Raw genomic sequence first — 22,843 nt, 5'->3', positions numbered from 1 at the left:
AGATAAAGATGAATTCTGAACTGCTACTAAAGGTATTCATGTTTTATACTGTGGGGGCAGGGAACTGAAGTTACCTGACCCTGTTTGGGGATATAGGTTTGCTTGTTTTTAGTTTCATCACTTGTTATCTCTAGGAGACTCAGAGCCAGTGATCCTTTTATTCAGCTACAGTCTTTAAAGAACTTTAAAAAAAAGCAAGGGCCGCCAAAACTTAAATCTTTCTTAATTTCCTATCCAAAACTCAAATCTTGCTTGATTTCCTATTTCATTCTCTAATGGTTCATGTTTTTAAATATATATATGTATCTATTCTGTTTCTTGAATAAAAAATTTTACCAAGGATCAAAAGAAGAAACCCTAGAATTAAAATGGGGAGATCTATATATCACAGTGGATTTCTTCTCAAACTGACAATGTTTAGGTTTTAAGCAAAATAAAGTGCCAGTTAATGTGAAACTCAATCACAAAGACTTGAGATTTTTGCTTTATGGAAACAGAGAATGGAAATTCTTTTATGCTATAAATGTGCACTCAGAGTCCATGAACCATGCTCTGCTTTTACTGAGGGGTAGAGTGTTTTCCTGTCAGACCCGTTCTTCCCGTCTCTTGGTGGAGACAAGGTGTGGAGCGCGTCTCTTGGCTTCCCGCTAGTGCACAGGGCACTCCTGCACAGCCCACTCGCAGCGCCCACCAGCCCTGCTCCAGGACATGGTTTCTCCTGGTTCGGTTCTGCACTTCATATCCTGTACTTGATGGGAGTATGTGACATGCTGCTCCGACACTGTTCAGTTAGCGTTTGTCTTTATACCGGTGCCCTTGCTGACCGCATGTCGCTTACAGCAGCAGTTTACGGGGCTCTGCAGAGCGGGAGAAACCATGCATCCAGGAGGCCTGTGTGCAGTGGGCAACAGACGGGTTGCACGCCTGATGAAGGTAGTCAGGAGACAGATCGGTGGGTTTGCTTCCCCACATTCTGATGCCATGAGCTAATGGGGGCAAGGTTTAGGGGGTCTTAGTGTGCTAACAGGCTTCCCAGGTGGCTAAGTGGGTAAAGAAACTGCCTCTAATGCAGGAAACGCCGGAGATCAGGGTTCGATTCCTGGGTTGGGAAGATCCCCTGGAGAAGGGCATGGCAACCCACTCCAGTATTCTTGCCTGGAGAATCCCATGGACAGAGGAGCCTGGCGGGCTGCAGTCCATAGGATCACAGAGTCGGACACGACTGAAGCCACTTAGCACAGGACACAGTGTGCTGATAAACTGAAAAATTAGTGAAATTTAACCTCTGCCTTTTTATCTAGATTTGCTTCCTCAGTATATACTAATGGAATTCCTTTCTATCTGCTGTTACAGCATATTTTTCTCTCAAACAACCTGGCTTTCCTACAGATGTTCATAGAAAAAAGGTTATTTAAGGAGTGTTTTTAAGACACTGTAAGGAATATCCTTACTCTGATTTTTTTCTTTTTTTTAAAGAAAGCACCAGTGGCAGAGTGTCGTTTCACTGTTGCACTGTGGAGGTTAAAGAATGAATTTGGAGATTTTAGTACTCAGCCAAATATGTAAAACTTGAACATAAGTAGCAATTGGACTATTATCTTTCATGATGGTTGACTTTACAGTTGTGAACTTTGTAATGCGGTATTAAAGACTATTCTGTTTGCTTTATTGGTTTGTTCAGGTATTTTAACAAGAAGGTTTGTGTTCACAGGTTTTAAAAAACCTATCAGTGTTTCCACCATGCACTTCTGTTTTTAGGGGTTTATAACTAAGTCTTAACATTCCTAGTAACGTGTGCTTTCCTCTCAAAGACTAGGGGGAAGGGTCTTTTAAAACTTTAGCCTTAGTATTTTATGTAACAGTCTCTTTACTATAGTAATCTGCACTAACGTTTCTGTGATATATGCACATCCTTTAGAGTAATCGCACCCTCTAGGTTATTTGTGTGCATTTGGTTATGCTTTTTGTTTGGGATCCCTTTTTTAAAGGTTAATTCATGAGATTATAAAATGTATATTTCTAATAGACTGGAAAAAAGGATCTGTGTCCCCAAGAGAGACAGGCTCTGAATGACCTTTGTTTTCTCCAGTTTTGCTGATGATTTAAAACACTCTGGTCTTCCCCTCAAATCACGCACGCAACCAGGACAGCTGTGGCGTCTCAGCTGGGAACAGGTGCTCAGGAGTCAGGCTGACAGTGGTGTCGGGACAGGTTATGGGACGGGCTGCTAGTGACTGCCCACTGGCAGCGCCCCTGGCTAAATGCCCCCTTTCTCTAGAGCGCCTCTGAGGAGGCGGCGGCGGCAGTGCTGCTGTCTTGGTTTGCAGCTGCTCAGGAGGCGGGACATTCCCTTTGAAAGTGCTTATCGGTGTTATCTCAGTTCTCCGTTAGCTCTGTTAGGGTTACCTCTGGAACACGGATTTCGGCAGCTACGCTGACTGACACTACATTCTAGTTCTTCAGATGCTTTTCTCAGACCTCCCTCCCAAACACACACACACAGAGCTAGGTAGCCTGCACCTTGTATACCTGCTGTAGCCTGCTGCTGCTCTTCGCCTTCCCCACCTCAGACTGTAATCAATGGAGTGGGCTCGGAGGATACGTGTTAGTTTTCGTAAGGGTAGCTTTGTCCTGCGTTGTAAAACATTTCTGCCTCTCATATCTCTGCTCCCTATTGAGTCCAGGTAGGAAAATTCATGGGTGTTTTCCTTTTCTAGGGAAGTAGTGAGTGGAAATCTTTGCATCCGGAAGAATAGTAGTTGATTTTCCATTATGGAGCTTTTGGTAACCTTTTTTATTTTTTCTCATAATAACTGGTTTGTTCCAGGCTCAGCCCTCAGTTCAGTACTTATTCTTGGTACTGGTTCAAACAGCATTTTCTTACAGGTAACTAATCAAGAGTGGAATTCGAGGTTAACAGTCCATTGAAGTGTTTGACATTCTTACAGATACGATCAACTAAACTGAACTTGACACTTTTTTGAGGCTGGTTTTTTGGGGTTTGTTTGCTGCAAACATTGAAGTGACAGTGAGTTTTAGAGTCCTTACTGGGGAAGGGAATAGTGCCTGGTTTTCCTTTTCCTTTTCTGTAGAAGATGCTTTGAGGGTGTCAGAAAGGCGGGAGCAGAAATTAATCCCAGGAGCTGCAGGGAAAGCTGTGTGAAAGGTCAGGTGACCATCGTGGCTTTTATGAAGAGGGAGTTTTGATTGGAACACTTCTTTCTGTGCCTGTATCACCAGTAGCTGTGCCTAGAGGAAGCTGTCACCTTAGCAGTTTGGAAAGGCAGAAGCCTGGCCTCCGGTTTTTATGACATTCAGATAGAACAAGCAATATTCATTTTCTGTCAAGGGATAGCTCTTGAGGTTAGAGAGTGTCCTTTTCTCTGTGCATGGAGCTAGGTTTATTTGAAAAGGAGTTCGTTTATTTGAATTTGGGGATGTCAAACTACTTCAAGCCAAATTTCAATCCGCAACCCATTTTCCCTTTTTCTTGAGATAAGCTTGATACAAAATAGGTTTTCTTGACTCCCAAATCCCTAGTTACACTTTTTTCTCAAAGCCTAATTCAGAATTCACAGTGGTGCTTTCTGTGTATTAACCACTATTGGAAAAAACCCCTGTAAACCTGCCTGTTGCCATGCCATGGAGTGACTGGACTGGTGACATCTGTGCGGCATGCTTTGTGTGGCTGGTGGGGCGCCACCATCGTGCATACACTTTGTACATCGGGGTGAAGGGAGGGTTTTCTAGATAATGGGGGGAGGGCAAAATTGGGACTTTTTTGTTGTTGTTCCTTTTTTGATGGGTTGTAGGGGTATAGTACTCAGTTTATGCCCTAAATAACTTGTATAAAAATCCCTGAAGTATTGTGTGGGTGTGTGTGTGAGTGTGTGTTTGTTATATGTCTGGCAATTAAAACTTTCTCTTCTGGAAATCAGCGAATTCTTTTTTTTTTCCTCCAGAAGTATTTGTTACAAGATTTGTAAATAAGAGCTCTACTTAGTTTGTTTACCAAGAACATGTTGCAGCAAACCTTTTACCCCTAATTCCCACAAGGTTGAAGTAGCGACTCTTAAGATTTGCCAGGTTAAGCAGCAGCCAGGTGCTCAGTCATTGTTGGCCTTGATTCATCTTTCAGACTTCATTTTGCCAGCTCTAAAATTCCCAGCCTTCCTTAATTGAGGTCCTTAACCGTTTATGTTCTAGAAGCAGGAAGGGTGAAAGAAAAGAACCTGCTTAAATGTATGGAATTGTCCATGGGCTGAGACCCGGGCGCCCCTCAAGACTGTAATGTTGCTGGGAATACATGATCAGACACCAGAGGGCTGGGCGTTCTCGCAGCACCTTAACAGTGCTGATCCCTGCAGCATGGTACTAAGGAAGTTAAAAGTTTGAATGTAACCACTTATTTAAAAGTTTTTTTCTTTTAATTTAAATGAAATGGGGGTTGAAGTGAACATGATTTTGTTGACCATGTCCGTGACTTCTAGATGCAACATGCATTGGTAGACTTGTGCGATGGTCTTTTGTGATACTTAATTTTTACATATCCCAGTCTCTGTATGTATCTGCATAAACAAAGATAAAACAAACTCCTGCTTTCTTTTACTGAAGGGTTTCCAGGACTGCGTGTCTGTTCCTGAGCTCTGTTTTAAGTATGTGTATCCTTTGCTTGTATTTTGTATTAAAAAATAAGAAAAAAGAACACTTTATTGTTGAGCATGTTGGCATTGTCCCTTTTATTTTTTTTCTCTTTTTGGGACATATGAAGCAAGTTATTCTTTTTCTGTATCTTTTTTTCTTTTGTAAACTTTTTGTTTTGTTTAAAAATGGCTTTATAAAAGGGCTTTTGTAACCCAGATGCGTGCTCTGTGTACTTCTTGTAATACTCAAGCAAATACACTGATTTACTATACAACTGGGCACCTTGGCCTGGCACCTCCCAGTCTAATTTGACTTTAGGGGGAAACTGCTAGATGAAAGAATTATTTTAGCAGTGACCATCACTGTTGTTGGTAACAGGAAACGTATGTTTTGTCTTAACTAGGACTAGAGTTAGGAATCAAGAAACAGACTCATTAACTTTTGATTAATCAAGGGAGCAGGAAGCTGGGTGCAGGAGGAAGCCTAGTTAGTGTCTTTTCTCACGTTCATGTCCAGGTTATGAAGTCTTACGAGGGCAAAATCCTTTCAACAATCATATGTAATGAAGAATAATGTTTATATGTGTAAAATAGACATTTGCATTCAATTTCAAATACCTGTAAGAATTACACTATCTTGCAGTTTACAGTTAACTATTGTTACCTCTTTGATGGAGAATATAGTACAAGATACTGTAGGTATTAGAGATTTTATCCTTTTCAACCTTTCCCCTGATTGACATTCGGGCCTTGTCATCCAAACGTAATTCACATACAAACTCACCTTGGCTTTGACATTAAGTGCTTTTTGCATGCTGTTACCCTTTAGTGACTAGCTAACTTGGCATTTATTTTTTATAGAGTTGTCTGTTTCAAGCCAAAGTTTACTTCCTAAGAATGTTGACCAGCCACTTTTCCTCCTGTCGCTGTTTTATGATTAACATCAGATTTCTGCTTGAGCACAGTGCTGAAGAAATAGTCTGGTTTACAGGACTTCAAAGGCCATCAGGGCAACAAACACCAGAGGTGTACTTTATATTTGGTGAGACACGTTTGGAACTCCCTCCCTCCCTCGACTCCTATCTGTGAGCATTACTCTACAGTAATTTAACGTTGCAGCTCATGTAAAAAACTGAGCATTTTTAAAAATTTATTTTTGATAGAAGGATAATCACTTAACAGTACCCTATTGGTTTCTGCCTATGAAGCATTTCTATTTACGTAGTACCCCTTTCAGTCTTCCCAACAACTGAGATTGCTCAGATGTTCCTCCAATTTTGTAGAAAATAAATTGCTTCAGGTAGAATGTGATTTAATGTGGCTAGTATGTGACAAGGCTTCGGATCAGGTCATTCTTTAAACTGTCACAGCTGTTGGTTCTAAAACCAGCTCCTTTGTACTGATGATAAACTTTTTAATATATTCCTCAGCATCACTGGAGAAGGCAATGGCACCCCACTGCAGTACTCTTGCCTGGAAAATCCCATGGATGGAGGAGCCTGATAGTCTATAGTCCATGGGATTGCTATGAGTCGGACACGACTGAGCAGCTTCACTTTCACTTTTCACTTTCATGCCTTGGAAAAGGAAATGGCAAGCGACTCCAGTGTTCTTGCCTGGAGAATCGCAGGGACAGGGGAGCCTGGTGGGCTGCCATCTGTGGGGTCGCACAGAGTCGGATACAGCTGAAGCGACTTGGCAGTAGCAGCAGCATCACTAAGTAAAGGTGATACTTGAGCAGTGTTACATCAGAGATTTAATGGGAAATTTTCTTTTCAATGAAATATGAAAATTTCTCACTAAATGCTTAAATTTACTTGAAAATCCCTGTGGTCCCTAGACAGGAAGCTTCAGCTTATGTGAAACGCTTTCCTTTCTTTCATCTTTGATTGTGTTCTAGAGTAGTGACTACATAGAGAAAATGTTTATCTTGACTGCCGCTCTCACCCTTTGCCAGTAGAGGGCGGTGTCCTCCATATGCTTAGCCCACTCCTTACCTCTTTCCATACTGCCCTGGGCTCAACGCTCGCAGTATCGAGACACTACCATCTGTTTGTGTTAGCGATGTCCTGTGATCAGTGTGCCTGCTTAAGATCCTAGTGTATGCAGCAGTAACATTTTCTGATTTTCAGTGCAAAATAGGATCTCTTGATTCACGAATATCTGTCTGCTTATATTCCCTTAACAATTCCCAAAACCTTTGTGCATAATGGTCCCAAGATGAAAGTATATGTTGAGATTTCGAAAAAGCAGCTGTGAACTCTTGGCCCCGTTTTGAAACAAGTATTGTCTTTTAAAATTGCCCTCCAGCTCAAAAGCCTCATCTTTTTGCACAAGTAGCACTGATGACATGCTTGTGGACAAAATTACTGAGACTTCAAAGCAACACGGTACTGTGTGTTCCTTTACCTTGAAGGCATGCTTCTCTTTCCCTGCATTATTCTACTAGAATGGACAGGTACCCATTTGACATGTTTTGGCCGGGGCCCCACCAGGAGCAATCAGCATTGCTCATGGGTGTACCTCCTGTTTCAGTGTTAAAGTCCTGGACAAATATTGTGAAATAAATGCGTGTTGATTCTGGGGTCAGGGAATGAGAGCGCAGCCAGAGTTTACACCCTAGTAAAGAAAATAATTACTTTAAGATATGATAGCATAAGAAGAAGGCAATGGCAACCCACTCCAGTACTCTTGCCTGGAAGATCCCATGGACGGAGGAGCCTGGTAGGAAGGAGGCACACACACCCTTTTCTTAGCATGTGTAAGACCACTTCCTTGGCTGATATGTAACATGTCTAGTAGATAACACTTTGCCCACCTTGGGCAGGAACATGGATGCATAAGGCTCTCCTGATTACAAGAGATGGGGAGAAATGGATTAGGTAAGGCTCTGAAGGAGGTAGAAAGTCACCAATACAAGGAAATCAGTGACCTAAATCTTAGGGTGACTACCAGTTTGGTAACTAGATTAGTTATGTGGTAAAAATTGATTCTCATCAATGAACTCAATGTGTACAGTGATATAATTAATAAGTTGACAATGAAACACTTGTCTTTACCCAAAAACTTTAGAGGTGGTTACGTACACTGAATCCTCACTTTGTGACTATAAATTGATTGTCTAGTTTGACTTAATGAAATAAGATCCTGGTCATTTTAAAAATGCAGTTTTACCTCTAATGTAGTTTAGAAAAATGAAATAGCAAAGCGCTTTTCTAAGACACGGGATGTCTTTAGGAGTCATAGAGGGCTCAGTTGACATTCTGGGTGGATCCTGGAACATGAGCTGGGGCTTTGGTAACCTGACTTCATATCTAATGCAGGCCACATCTCGGCGACAGACTCTAGGCTCCTGGATTCAGTCTTCTGCCTCTGACCTAATTTACCACCATGTCTCTTCTTTTTTGGTGAATAAACAGTGTCTATGGGGTTAGTGTATTTGAGGCAAATATATTGTTTCTACATGAATCAGGTAGCCCTAGAAGTCATTGGGGAACCACCTGTCCGGTAGAGTCACACAGTTGGCCCATGTGCAAGATGAATAGCGTTTCCTGGCAAACCTGGAACAATGCAGAGCTTAGACTCCAAAGCTCCATTGTAGGGAGCTGCTGCTGTGACTTCAGGTGCACAGGATATGCGCACACACGGTGCCCAGTCAAAGGCCGTGCTTGTTGCCCTAGACCTTGCACAACGGGCTAGTCTTGGGTCATTACAAAGCAAGTCACTCCTTTTCTAATCTTGCTTTCCCTCTTTCTCTTCCCACGCCCTCGACTGAAGCAACAAGGCCGGAACTTTGGCTCATGGTCGCTAACTGAGGAGGTCAGTGTCCTGGGCCGCCACTGAGGAGCAGATGCCTTGCTCTGGGAGGTTCAGGTCTAAGGGGGACATGCTGCTACTGCCAGACAGTGCCAGTGAGAGTTTCTAGCTCATCTGTTGCTTCTGGAGTTTGCCTCTGAATTAGCCAGCAGTTTTCAACGATGAGAATTATGGTGACGATATTCCCAGCCCAAAATTGGGACCTGTGCTGTCATGAAGTTTTGTCCTACTCCTCACTGGAAAAAACAGTCTAAGATACAGTCTGGATCTCAGAGTATTAGCATTTCTGTGATGTTTTTATAGTTAAGGAACTAACGTGTGAAACACTTAAAACCGGATTGTTCCAGGAAATGCATGTGCCTTGTATAAAAAGTGTAGCAGATGTTAACAGCAGAGTTGAGAATAGTACATAACACCCACTAAAGCATGAGTTCCCTTTCATTGAAGCCTCATGTCATCTTTCCTCATCTTTCCTACCTGCTTTAAGAAAAGCTTTGTGGCTGATTGTTGATCAAGCAGATCAGCTCAGAGAGTGATCTTAGGCTAGTCACTTACCTACCCAGCCCCTCATCTCTCCATACCCCATGCGCGATTCTCCATTTTATACAACGGGACTGACTGACTTTCCTTGCTTCAAAGGGATGCTATGAGCCTGAATGAGGCTGTGTGTCCCTAATGCCTTGAACCTAAGTTGTAGACTAACCAGCCTCAAACAAAAGCAGTAGTGTGCCTCTAGGCAAGGTACAGGGGCGGTGAAAACCTCATTCATGCCAAACTGAAGTCCTTTTAGCTTTGTCTCTGAAGTACAAATGAGTTATTTATTAGTAAGAACACTTTTGCAAAAGGGTAAATTTTAACCAGCCCCAATGTAGCATGGCTTTAGAGGGGAAGGAAGAGTGACAATAATTCCCAAGTCTACTCTAATGAAAGTTTTTTTTATTTTTATTTTTAAAAATAATTTTATTTATTTTTGGCTGTGCTGGGTCTTCACTGCTGCACAGGTTTTTCTCTAGTTACGGTCCTCGGGCTTCTTGTGGTGGCTTCTCTCGTTGATCTATGCCAAAGCCTTTGACTGTGTGGATCACAGTAAACTGGAAAATTCTGAAAGATGGGAATACCAGACCACCTGACCTGCCTCTTGAGAAACCTATATGCAGGTCAGGAAGCAACAGTTAGAACTGGACATGGAACAACAAACTGGTTCCAAATAGGAAAAGAAGTACGTCAAGGCTGAATATTGTCACCCTGCTTATTTAACATATGCAGAGTACATCATGAGAAACGCTGGGCTGGAGGAAGCACAAGCTGGAATCAAGATTGCCGGGAGAAATATCAGTAACCTTATATATGTAGATGACACCACCCTTATTGCAGAAAATGAAGAACTAATGATCCTCTTGATGAAAGAGGAGAGTGAAACAGTTGGCTTAAATTTCAGCATTCAGAAAACTAAGATCATGGCATCCGGTCCCATCACTTCATAGCAAATAGATGGGAAAACAGTGGAAAGAGTGTCAGACTTTATTTTGGGGGGCTCCAAAATCACTGCAGATGGTGATTGCAGCCATGAAATTAAAAGACGCTTACTCCTTGGAAGGAAAGTTATGACCAACCTAGACAGCATATTAGAAAGCAGAGACATTACTTTGCCAACAAAGGTCTGTCTAGTCAAGGCTATGGTTTTTCCAGTGGTTATATATGGATGTGAGAGTTGGGCTATAAAGAAAGCTGAGCACCGAAGAAATGATGCTTTTGAACTGTGGTGTTGGAGAAGACTTTTGAGAGTCCCTTGGACTGCAAGGAGATCCAACCAGTCCATCCTAAAGAAGATCAGTCCTGGGTGTTCATTGGAAGGACTGATGTTGAAGCTGAAACTCCAATACTTTAACCATGTGAAGAGCTGACTCATTTGAAAAGACCCTGATGCTGGGAAAGATTAAGGGCAGGAGGAGAAGGGGCCGACAGAGGATGAGATGGCTGGATGGCATCACCAACTCGATGGACATGGGTGTGGGTAAACTCCAGGAGCTGGTGATGGACAGGGAGGCCTGGCGTGCTGCAGTTCATGGGGTCGCAAGGAGTGGGACACAATTGAGCGACTGAACTGAACTGAACTCTTGCTGCAGAGCACACTTTCTGGGGCATGGGCTTTAGTAGTTGTAACAGGTGAGCTCAGTGGTTGCGGTTTTGAGGTTCTGGAGCACAGGCTCATTAGGTGCGACCCATGGGCATAGTTGCTCCGCTTCATGTGGGATCTTCCCCCTTGAGAGATCCAACATGTGTCTCCTGCATTGGCAGGCGGGTTCTTTATCACTGAGCCACCAAGGAAACCTGAAAAGGATTTTTAACAGTGGGGGTGCACAGAACTGATGGGGGTGTGAGTATTCAGCTTCTCACATGAAAAAAAAAATTCCACCCAGTAGTTACAAACTGTACTTCTAGTTAAGGGACATGCGTTTTAAAAGAGGGAACGCTTATTTTCACTGGAAAGCTGATGAGAAATACTTGTCAGGAGCATATTTCTGGTGTATGAAATCACTATATTTTTGTATCTTTGGTTTTTCAAGTTTAATACCAGAAAGGAAGCCGCAAAACTATCTGCTGGAGCTATTATCAGGAACAGACCCCCGGGGGTCAGCTGAGCTGTTTCGCTGTTGCAGTGTGATATCCTGTGTTCTCATGACACTGGGGCCTTGCTAGAGTGCTCTCTGTAGAAGGCCCCTATCAGGAAGCCCTTCTGCAGTTGAAGAGCATCTTGCCAACCGGACCGCAGGGATGAGCTAGAAGATAGATGCTCCCTCCTCCCCCACAAATTCTCTTCAGTCTGAGGGGAAGGAAGATGCAATTTCAACAGATATGGAAGAGGCTTTTTTTTTAAACTTTGATTTATGTGAGTTGAGTAACAGCCTAAAAATACGGAAATTCTGGTCAGAAGCCTGTTATCTTGAACACTCTCTTCCATCAGATTTTTAAGAAGATCATTTGTGCTTCTCGTGTAGATAAAATAACTCCCAGAAGTTGCAAGTTCCTCTTGTCATGCTATCTCGCCTAAAGAGAGAGAACTGGTCATCTGGGCTTTAGTAAAATTCTCACTTTTCGCAACGCAGTTAGCATCTCTGAGCTCTGCTAATGTGCATGACACATGCTTCCTCCTCATTAGGCACTTTGGAAAAGTGTCAGCATTTAAGGTCGTGAGAACTGGAATTTTGTTCCCTCTTAAGAGTGTGGTATTAAGGAAACTGAGCTATGCACCAGGATGGCCCTCTTCTCCTCAGGCTTAGCTTTCACAACATTCTCGCAGAGTCAGAATGTGGGCTTGGGGGCAGACAGACAAATAAGGCAGGTTCTCAATAGAAAAGCAGCCAGTGGTGACGCAGGGTGAGTGGTCCGGGACCTGCCTTCCTCAGCCCCGTTCTTCTCCTCACCGCATAGACCACGTCAGTTCTTGCTTGTGTCAGTCAGACTTTCCAAAGAGATTTCTTTGTTATGGGGTGTTTATTTCTTTTTGTGCTTTCCACATTCTTAAAATTCTTAATTGAGAATGCACGTATTCATTTTCTAATCAATGTGATGGAGTTAGACGGCTAGTAAGTAAATGCAACTGTTATATGTGTTGGAAAGGAAGATATTAAGGATTCTGCAATTTGATACACTTTGGCTGCCCCTGGAAAAGGGCTTAAACCAGTGGTTCTCAAAATGTGATCTTTGGACCAACAGCCTCAGCATCAGCTGGAAACTTGTTCAAAATGCAAAATCTTCAGCTCCATCTCAGGCCTATTGAATCAGAAACGGAGCAGGGCCCAACTGTTGGGGTTTAACAAGCCTTCCGGTTGATTCCAACGCACACTGAAGTTTGAGAACCTCTGCTAGTTTAAATCATGACAAAGGATCAGCTAGACCAGACCCTTGCCCTTTTCTCCTCATTGGAAAGGCGACTTGGCCTAGATGGTGCTATTGCCACAGGCCAGTTATTGCACCCATCTGTTTGGCTCAATAGCACCAATTAAACCCCATAACTGCACCTTTATTTGCCTTTCCTGGAAATGATTTTCTTCACCCCTAGATGCTTCATTCCTCTCTAAGAGTCTCTAAAGATGGAAACAGCCCTTTTCTCTGGAATGAATCCCACTGTCATCTGTCTGGTACCTCTGATTTTTTTATCTTGCGCCTTAAGAATCCTGCCTGCTTTTGGACTTCCTACAGATCCAGGCCTTGGTCTTAAGGTGTTTGGTTTTTTTTTTTTTTTCAAATTCTTTCTGGGAAGACCACTGGACCTTGAAAATGTCTTTGACAAACCACAGATGTTCATGTTCAAAAGTGAAAATACATAGTAACATCCTTTAATAATCTACATCTCACCCTGGAGAACTCATTTGGGCTGTTAACCCTGTATTTCTTCCAACATTAGTCATAATGAGAATACCTCTTGTTTTTGAGTGTTTATGTTCAAGGAATCATCTTGAACATTTATCATGGCTTTTATCATTGAATCCTTACAACAGTCCCACGAGATCCAGGTAATGTCACGATCCCCAATTTACAGAGGAAGAAACCGAGGTCTAGAGGGGGTGCCCCGGAGCACATGGCCTGAAAAGCACAAGCTTCTGCTCCTCTTTTTTTTTTTTCCCAGCTACTTTTTTATTGACTAAGGCCAACTTTGACAGGTTGCATTTTGCCATTCCCCAGAATAGCCATATTCTGCCTCTAGCTGAAATATCAGGAAGCAGTGAATTGACCCAAAAAATAGATTGCTGCTAAGTCATTTCAGTCATGTCTGACTCTGTGTGACCCCATAGACGGCAGCCCACCAGGCTCCCCCATCCCTGGGATTCTCCAGGCAAGAACACTGGGGTGGGTCACCATTTCCTTCTCCAATGCATGCAGGTGAAAAGGGAAAGTGAAGTCGCTGAGTCCTAGGGACCCCATGGACTGCAGCCTACCAGGCTCCTCTGTCCATGGGATTTTCCAGGCAAGAGTACTGGAGTGGGGTGCCATTGCCTTCTCCCAAAAATAGATTAAAAGATATATAATGAAGAAAAACAACACCTTTAGACAGAAAGTCGGGGATATGGGTTTGAGTCCTGGCTCTCCGCCAGCAGGATGATGGCTTTCCCAAAGTGTCCGTTTTCTCAGGCTGTTAACTGTGTCAGTGGCATCCACTTCTCAGGGTTGTTATAAGGGTCGTAAGTGAGCCCGCCCAGCCTAGAGGCCTCATGGTGCTATTTCCAGGGGACTCGAAGCTAATCATGCATCACTAATATGAAAGAGGAGCAGCCTCGGCTCTCGAACCAGAGTGCCCTTCATTCGTGCTGCAGAGGCAGGCGGCAGTTTCTCTGGCTGTGCCTTCTGCTGGAGGTGGTATGAGGGGGCAGTCCAAGTAAGTGAGGGGATGGGCACCACCCAGCCACCTTGTCTCAAGGCTCCCGGCTGCCCACCCTCTGTGCCTCCCGGGCACTTTTTCACACTTGTCCTATGAAACAGCTGGCAAACAACAGGCTGCTTATGCACATTTTGGTACTGGGGGCTAGAGCCAGATAGGGGATCTCTGATCAAAATGTCTCGGTGCCCCCGAAGGGCAACAGGCTAGGCCTGTCTGGAAACAACATTCTCTTGACTGCTCAGACCTCTCTGGTTAGGGGTAGGAGTGGCGCACAGTGGAAACACAGAGAAACATCTAACAGAGAGGCTCTGACTGGGAAATAGGACTGTAGCGATGTGGGCTGGGGCGGGGGAGGGTTGGGAGTGGTGTGGACGCCCACTCAGCCCCCGCAAGCCCCCTCAGATTCAATGCTGCAGCTCCTATAGAGCAGAGAGGCGGGGGTGGGGAGGCCCGGGAGTTTCAGCCGCACCTCCGTGAACAGGCTGCAACCGCCGGCCAGTGCAGGCCTGTGAGGTCTGGGTCCTGGGGGAATAGCTGGCGATGAGTGGGAAGTGACATGAAACAGGAAGCCGGGAGGGAAGGATCCCAGGGGACCACCCTTCCTCTAGCAAGTCGTGTGTAGCCGTGGTCGCCCTGTGTCTGCCTGCCTCCTGAATCCACCACAGTGTGCTCCCAACTCAACAAGATTCCAAAGGTCTTCCGTTCATTCCAGCACACCTAGGATTTCTCTTTTGAGTGCGGCCTGTGTGTGTATACGAGAGAAACAGGCAGAGCATCAAGGGTTTGTGTGTTGCAGAGGCTGGGAGGGGGGCTTCCCATCCCCCTGGGGCCCCTCCTCTCTCGTCAGTGTAGCCGAAGGACACATTGACTGTGGGGTCCTCCCTTTTCCCCAGGCTAATTACATGCCTCTTTATGAAAGGAAATAGTTTCCCGGCCGAGCTGGGAAACCCAAGTCCCCGGTGCCCCCTCGTCGCGGGTATCATGGGAAGGACAAGAAAGGAGGCAGCTGCTCGCAGTTCCCCCTGCCTTCCCCGGCCTCGCCCGGGGCGCCCCACCCGGCCTGGAGACGCGGAGCGCCTCCTCCTCCACGCAGGCGCCTCGGAATCCCCCTCCGCGCCGGGCTGAGAGACGCGGGTGCTGGGAGGAAACCCTGGCGAAGGATGCGAGGAGGTGGGGGACACGGGCTGGGAGTCCGAAGAGGCCCTGAGGAAGCGGAGATGTTTCCTCACAGGCCCTCAGCCGCTGCCCGGGTGGGAGGGCGGTGTGGCTGCCCCACGCCTGCTGCGCGCAGCTGCTGCCGGGGATGCAGCCGCCGCCGGGGATGGAGCCGCGGCTCGAGCTTGGCCGGGGGAGGACCGGGAGAAGGAAGGGAGGATCGGCCCGGGCTCGGAGGGGAGGTTGGCGAAGGCCCGGGACGCGGCTGCAGGATCCTCCTCTCTCCCGGGGGCTGCCTCCTCCGCCCGCCCAGTCCCCGGGGGCTGGGTTCAGAAAAGCGCCCCTCGTGGGATCCTAGGTGAGCACGCGGAGAGGCGGGTACGGGAGCAGGAAGCAGCTGGGCTGCCGCCTCTCGGGGAAGGTCGCTCACGCGGCAGAGGCCAGGATGTGAGGGTTACGGGCACCTCTCTGCTTTCCTCTGTCGGTGAGGCAGACAGATGGACGCAAAGAGACGCAGAGAGAAGAGATCCCACGATCCACAGTCGCTGCGAGACCCACAGCGAGAGGGAGGAAGCCGCCGAGCGGGGAGGGAGCCAGCCGTGGAGCCCGGGGGAGGCTGACCCTGACCCTGACCTCGGGGCTGCCTACCCCAACTTCCAACGCCTCTGTCTCCCAATTCTTTGTTTTAAAAAATGCCACAGGTGGGGAGGCTGGGACTGGGGAAACCATGCAGAGGAGTGAGGGTAAGCTGCATTTGTGGTCTTTTGATGACGATTCAGCAACCTCTTTCCTGAGGAAAACCTGCCCACTTGTTTATTATGCCTCAGTCAGTCCAGTCGCTCAGCGGAGTCCGAGGCTTTGTGACCCCATGGACTGCAGCACACCAGGCCTCCCTGTCCATCACCAACTCCCGAAATTTACTCAGACTCATGTCCATCAAGTCAGTGATGCCATCCAACCATCTCATCCTCTGTCGTCCCTTTCTCCTCCAAGAAAGTCCCTCAATTATTAAACCTCAGCTGCAATCAACACAGAACTGGATAAAGCAGCAGAGGACTGGAGAACGGGAACCCCTTGAAGGCAGATCTCTCTCTCTCTCTCTTTCTGTCGCAATCATTGCAAATTCACAGACAAAAACCTACTAACAATAATACAGAGACATTCTTTGTACACTTTGCCCATTTTTCCCCAAAGGTAACATTTGCAAAGCTATAGTATAGTATCACAACCAGGATATTGACCCTGATACAATCCACAAATCTTATTCAGCTTTTCCATTTTACATGTGCCTGTGTGAGTGTTTAGTTTTATACAGTTTTATCACCTGTGTATGTTTGAGCTGTCACAATCCAGATTTTGAAGTTACAACAGGGAACAAGGATCCCTTGTGTTGCCCTTTTATAACCATCCCTGCCCGCTGTTCCTGGCAGGCACTATTCTGTGAGTCATTTCTAAGGTTTTATTTCAAAAATACTATATAAAAGAAATCACATCACATGTGTCTTTTGGGAATTGGCTTTTCTCTCTGCATAATTCCCTGAAGATCCACCCAAGTTGTTGTGTGCATCAATAATTCATCCCTATTTTTCCTTTTTGTTTAGGAGTAGTTACTTTGCCAACAAAGGTCCATCTAGTCAAGGCTATGGTTTTTCCAGTAGTCATGTATGGATGTGGGAGTTGGACTGTGAAGAAAGCTGAGCACAGAAGAATTGCTGCTTTTGAACTGTGGTGTTGGACAAAACTCTTGAGAATCCCTTGGATTGCAAGGAGATCCAACCAGTCCATCCTAAAGGAGACTAGTCCTGGGTGTTCATTGGAAAGACTGATGCTGAGGCTGAAACTCCAACACTTTGGCCACCTCATACAAAGAGTTGACTCATTGGAAAAGACCCTGATGCTGGGAGGGACTGGGGGCAGGAGGAGAAGGGGACAACAGAGGATGAGATAGCTGGATGGCATCACTGACTCGATGGCATCACTTGAGTTTGAGTGAATTCTGGGAGTTGGTGATGGACAGGGAGGCCTGGTGTGCTGCAATTCATGGGGTCGCAAAGAGTCGGACACGACTGAATGACTGAACTGAACTGAATTTGTGGTATGTTGGTACCAGAGTTTATTTAACCATTCACCCTTTGAAGGACATATGGGTTGTTTCCAGTTTGGGGCTATTACAAATAAGGCTGCTATGGATGTTCAGTTTATGTGAATATCAAGTGATTTTCTATCCAATGACCGCATTGCATGGGCACACAGTGGGTCCTCAGTCAATACTCCTTGGAGACGGAAGACAATTGACTTTGGCACTTCCATCCAAGAGGGAGGATGGGAGCATTACAGTAATGACGGGAGTTACCCTCAACAGGGAACAAAAAGCGAGGCGCCATCTGAAGAAAGGACTGAGCAAAAGACACAGAGTCATCAGCATTAAGCAGTGGGGACAATGAGGGCAAGATTCTATATAGAGACAAAAGGTAAGGTTCAACACACCACCTAGAGTACTGGAAATAAAACCAAAATTAAACAAGTGGGACCTAATCAAACTTAAAAGCTTTTGCAGAGCAAAGAGAACTATAAACAAAGTGAAAAGACAACCCTCAGGATAGAAGAAAATAATAGGAAATGAAACAACTGACAAAGGATTAATCTCCAAAATATACAAGCAGCTCGTGCAGCTCAACACCAGAAAAGCAAACAACCCCATCAAAAAGTGGGCAGAAGTCCTAAACAGACACTTCTCCAAAGAAAACATGCAGATGGCTAATAAGCACATGAAAAGATGCTCAACATTGCTCATTATTAAAGAAAGGCAACTCAAAACTACAACAAGGTATCACTTCACACTGGTCAGGGTGGCCATCATCAAAAAAATCTACAAACAATAAATGCTGCAGAGGGTGTGGAGAAAAGGGAACCCTCTTGCACTGTTGGTGGGAATATGAATTGATACAGCCACTATGGAAGATGGTATGGAGATTCCTTTAAAAACTAGGAATAAAACCACCATATGACCCAGCAATCCCACTACTGGGCATATACTCTGAGGAAATCATGACTGAAAAAGACACGTATACCCTAGTGTTCACTGCAGCGCTATTTACAACAGCTAGGACATGGAAGCAACCTAGATGTCCATCAACAGATGAATGGATAAAGAAGCTATGGTACACGTATGCAATGGACTATTCAGTTCAGTTCAGTCGCTCAGTCATGTCCGACTCTTTGCGACCCCATGAATGGCAGCACGCCAGGCCTCCCTGTCCATCACCAACTCCTGGAGTTCACTCAGACTCATGCCCATCGAGTTGGTGATGCCATCCAGCCATCTCATCCTCTGTCGGCCCCTTCTCCTCCTGCCCCCAATCCCTCCCAGCATCAGAGTCTTTTCCAATGAGTCAACTCCTTGCATGAGGTGGTCAAAGTATTGGAGTTTCAGCTTCAACATCAGTCCTTCCAATGAGCACCCAGGACTGATCTCCTTTAGAATGGACTGGTTGGATCTCCTTGTAGTCCAAGGGACTCTCAAGAGTCTTCTCCAACACCACAGTTCAAAAGCATCAATTCTTCAGCACTCAGCTTTCCTTATTGTCCAACTCTCACATCCATACATGACCACAGGAAAAACCATAGCCTTGACTAAATGGACTTTGGTGGCAAAGTAATGTCTCTGCTTTTCAATATGCTGTCTAGGTTGGTCATAACTTCCCTTTTATTTATTTTGGAACCCCCCAAAATAAAGTCTGACACTGTTTCCACTGTTTCCCCATCTATTTCCCATGAAGTAATGGGACCAGATGCCATGATCTTAGTTTTCTGAATGTTGAGCTTTAAGCCAACTTTTTCACTCTCTTCTTTCACTTTCATCAAGAGGCTTTTGAGTTCTTCTTCACTTTCTGCCATAAGGGTGGTGTCATCTGCATATCTGAGGTTATTGATATTTCTCCCAGCAATCTTGATTCCGACTTGTGCTTCTTCCAGCCCAGCATGTCTCATGATGTATTCTGCATAGAAGCTAAATAAGTAGGGTGACAATATACAGCCTTGATGTACTCCTTTTCCTATTTGCAACTAGTCTGTTGTTCCATGTCTGGTTCTAACTGTTGCTTTCTGACCTGCATACAGGTTTCTCAAGAGGCAGGTCAGGTGGTCTGTTATTCCCATCTCTTTCAGAATTTTCCACAGTTTATTGTGATCCACACAGCCAAAGGCTTTGGCATAGCCAGTATTCCTCAGCCATAAAAAGGAATGCATATGAGTCAGTCCTAATGAGGTGGAAGAACCTACAGCCTATCACACAGAGTGAAGTAAGTCAGACACAGAAAAACAAATATCATATATTAACACATAAATCACATAGATATGAAATCTAGAAAGATGATACTGACGAACCCATTTACAGGGAAGGAGTGGAGACACAGACGGGCCTGCTGGCTTCAGTCCATGAGGTCGGGAAGAGTTGGGCACGACTAACTCTTTCTTCAACAGAGACATAGGACAGACTCGGGCACACAGTGGGGGAAGGAGAGGGTGGTTTGATTTGAGAGAACAGCCGTATGTAAAATAGATAGCCAGTGGGAGTTTGCTGTATGACACGGGGAACCCAAAGCCAGCTCTCTGTGGCGGGAGAGGGGAGATGGAGGCGGAGTCCCCCTCGGGTGTGCCCAGTCACAAGGAGCCCTTCCCACCCATTCAGGGACCACCCCCGCACAGCTGGTCCAGCGGTCAGCAACTGTCCGGTTCTGGTCCATTGGTCTTTGCACCCATCATCACTTTTTTCACTGGAGTTCTTGATACATCTCCCTGGCAAGCTCAGACGGCCCACAGTGAGCTTGAACACTATCAAGTCGATCATGTCACCCCTCTGCTTGGCTCCTCCTGGTGGTGCCCTCCTGCTGCGCCAGAGTGAAGTCCACGCTCATACCCGCCAATCCAACCCCACCTCTGCCTTCCTCCCTTGCTCTGGCTCTCTTCCCATTCCTGGCACTCGCCTGCCTCAGAGGCTGGCCCTGCCTCAGTGTCTTTCCCTCTGCTCTCCCTCTTGCCTAGTCCTTCCCTCCCAGATCTTCCTGGGATGGGCTCCTCTTTAATCTTCCAGATCCAGCTCGGTGTCTCCTCCTCAGAGGGTGCTCTCCTCCTGGACCTCCCCGCCATCTCCTCCCTAAAGGCGCCCTAACGCATCATCTTCTTTTACCTCCTTCATAGCCATGTGCGGGTTCCTCCACACATCAAGATGGAGAGACCTAGAGTGTGTCCCCAGCACCTAGAAGGGGCTTAACCAATGCTTTCTTGGATGGACAGATGAATCCCCTGAGGTTGCATTCGGTCAGAGAGAGGCCCACCTGTGGGCAGAACGCTGGCTGCTGAGACTAGAAAACCAAGTGTAAGTCTGTACCTGCACTCCGCCGTATATTACCTGTGTCGCTCCAGACAAGTTGCCTTACCTCTTTGCATTTACTTTTCCTCATCTGTAACACGGAAGTGCTACCACGTGGCTTCATAAGACTGTGGGGAGGGTGAGAGAATTATATGAAAGCACAAAATAAGATGTGGAAGAAGCACCGGTTTAAAAATAAATCCGCATGGTTATCCAAAGACAGTAAAATAGAGCTTAGGTGCTGTTACCCGCTAACTTCTTCACTTCTTTTACCAACTTTCATTTTTATTTAAGGAGGCTGACACACAGGGCAGCTCTAATGGAGAGCTGAACAGAAAGCGCGTGCCTGCAGGCCAGATCCAGGCACTGCCAGTTTCTGTCTGGACCATGAATGATGAAGGGTTTTCGCATTTTTACATGGTTGGGAAAAAAAGAAGCCATTTTCTGACACAAAAATACTGTATGAAAAACCCAAATTTCAGGGTCCATTAATAAAGCTTATCAGAACCCAGCCTTGTCGACTTGTTTACACACTGGCTGGGGCTGCTTTCATGCCATGAGGGCAAAGTTGAATTGTGACAGAGGCCACCCTAAAATATTTTCTATTTGACCCTTTACAGAAAATGCACGCAGACTCCTAGCTGCTTTTCAAAAGTGAAAGGCTGGTGTGAGAGGCCGCCTGGCCACAAGGAGGTCAGCGAGACCCGGGGACTGCTCTTCCCTCGGGGCGCCCTGCTGCGCTTTGCTGACGCCCGTCTCAGCCCGGCCACGAAGGCAGCGCCAGCCCCCGAGTCCAGAGAGATACCGAGGGGGCTGCACACCTGTGAGCCTTGGGGGCACCGTCCCCAGAATGAAGCCCCCCAGAGTCCCTCGCCCTGCTGCTGCTCCTCCGACCTCCCTTTGCTTTCTTTCTAGAAGGTGGTGGTGGGGACGTTAAGGGCTTAACTTCTGGGGTGTCAGCTTTCAAAGACAAAGGCAGTCCTCCCAGAAGCTCTTCCAGGTCCGGACTGGGGTCCCCAAAGAGCAGCCTGTGAGAGCTCCGATAGAGTCTTCTTAGGAAAACACAGGAGCGCTAGCTGCTTGGAGGATGTGGGAAGTCTGCTCTTAATGACAGGCCTGTCTCTCTGGGGAACTTATAATCACCTCGGGAGGCTCCCCCTTCGTGGCAGGGACTCAGGGCTGAAGGAGGCAGGAGATGCCAGAGGCTGCTGTGTGGCCTGGGGGCGGGTGGTGGAGGGGAGCACAGAGCAAACCCAGAGCGAGGCGTGGGGGTGAACAGGAAACCAAGGGGGGGCTGCCTCCTAGGGGCAGGGCGGGGGGGGGCCGTGCAGAGGGCGTGGGGGGTCGGGCTGCCTCCTAGGGGCTGGGCAGGGGGGCCGTGCGGAGGGCACCACCCCAAAGATCCCTTCCCTCTTCTCATTCCTTCTTCTAGTCTCTGGGGACCAGGAGGGCCAGGCGGAGGCCCCACCGCCCTGCTCACCCTGAGAAAGAAGAGGCTTTTCCTGGAAACGAAAGCCGTCCCCTGGGAGCAGAGAGCAGGGCAGGGACCTATCTCTGGGCTCCGTCTCGGCATCCACAACCTCCTGTGGTCACCCACCTCAGAAGGAGACAGGGGGCCAGGGCTCAGGCCCGGCCCCAGCGCTCTCGGCCGTGCGGCCCTGGCAGGTCCATTTCTACTCCTCCAAGTTGGCATTTCTGTCCTGCGCTTGCCTGCCAAGGTCTTCATGAGAACCGAGCGACACGGCGCGCATGAACTGGCTTAGGAAACCATGGAGCCCGAGCTGTGGTCTTGGCGCCCACACCGCCTACCAGACGGTGAGAGGCTGCCGTTACAGCAACAGCAAGATGGGCCCCGTGTGGCTGACCGCCTCTGAAAGCCTAACCATCACCCACCCTGAGCAGCTGGAAGGGCTGGAGGCCTTGAGAGGAGGGTTTGCTCCCCAGCTGGCAGGCTCCGGAGGCGCTATCACAGGCCCACATCACATCGGGCCTCAGCCTGTGGTCTGATCTGGGCATCGCCCCGTCGGCCCGGCCTTCCGGTGGCACCCGGCAGTTAGATGGAGATTGCGGTGTGCTTCCCTCCAGGGCTGGTGCAGCAGCTTCTCCTGGTCCTCTCCTCTCTTGGGCTGCTCACCCACTCAGGGCTGGCACGGTGGAGGAGGACAGGTTGAAATGTGTGGATTTCAGGAGGCACCCGCCTCTCTTCCCTTTTATTCAGAAAAGGTGTTGGTAAAATTCTAGAACCTTCACTGCCCCCCACCCCCACCCCATGTGATCACTGGGAGCTCAGCACCAAGGCTGTAAGCCTTGGGTTCAAGGCCAGTTCTGCCGCTCTGCGGGCACATCACCCCCAGTGAGCCACCTCTCGGGGCTGGGTCCCCGGTCCCCTGTAAACCGCGGACACCTTCCTGTCCACTGCTCCGAGAGTGGGGAACACAGGGGAGATGTCAGCGTGAGTGCTTTGAAAACTGTGCCGTT

The sequence above is a fragment of the Ovis canadensis genome, chromosome 12 (assembly GCF_042477335.2).
Source record: "Ovis canadensis isolate MfBH-ARS-UI-01 breed Bighorn chromosome 12, ARS-UI_OviCan_v2, whole genome shotgun sequence".
Classification (NCBI taxonomy): Eukaryota; Metazoa; Chordata; class Mammalia; order Artiodactyla; family Bovidae; genus Ovis; species Ovis canadensis.
This window is presented reverse-complemented; position numbering follows the sequence as displayed.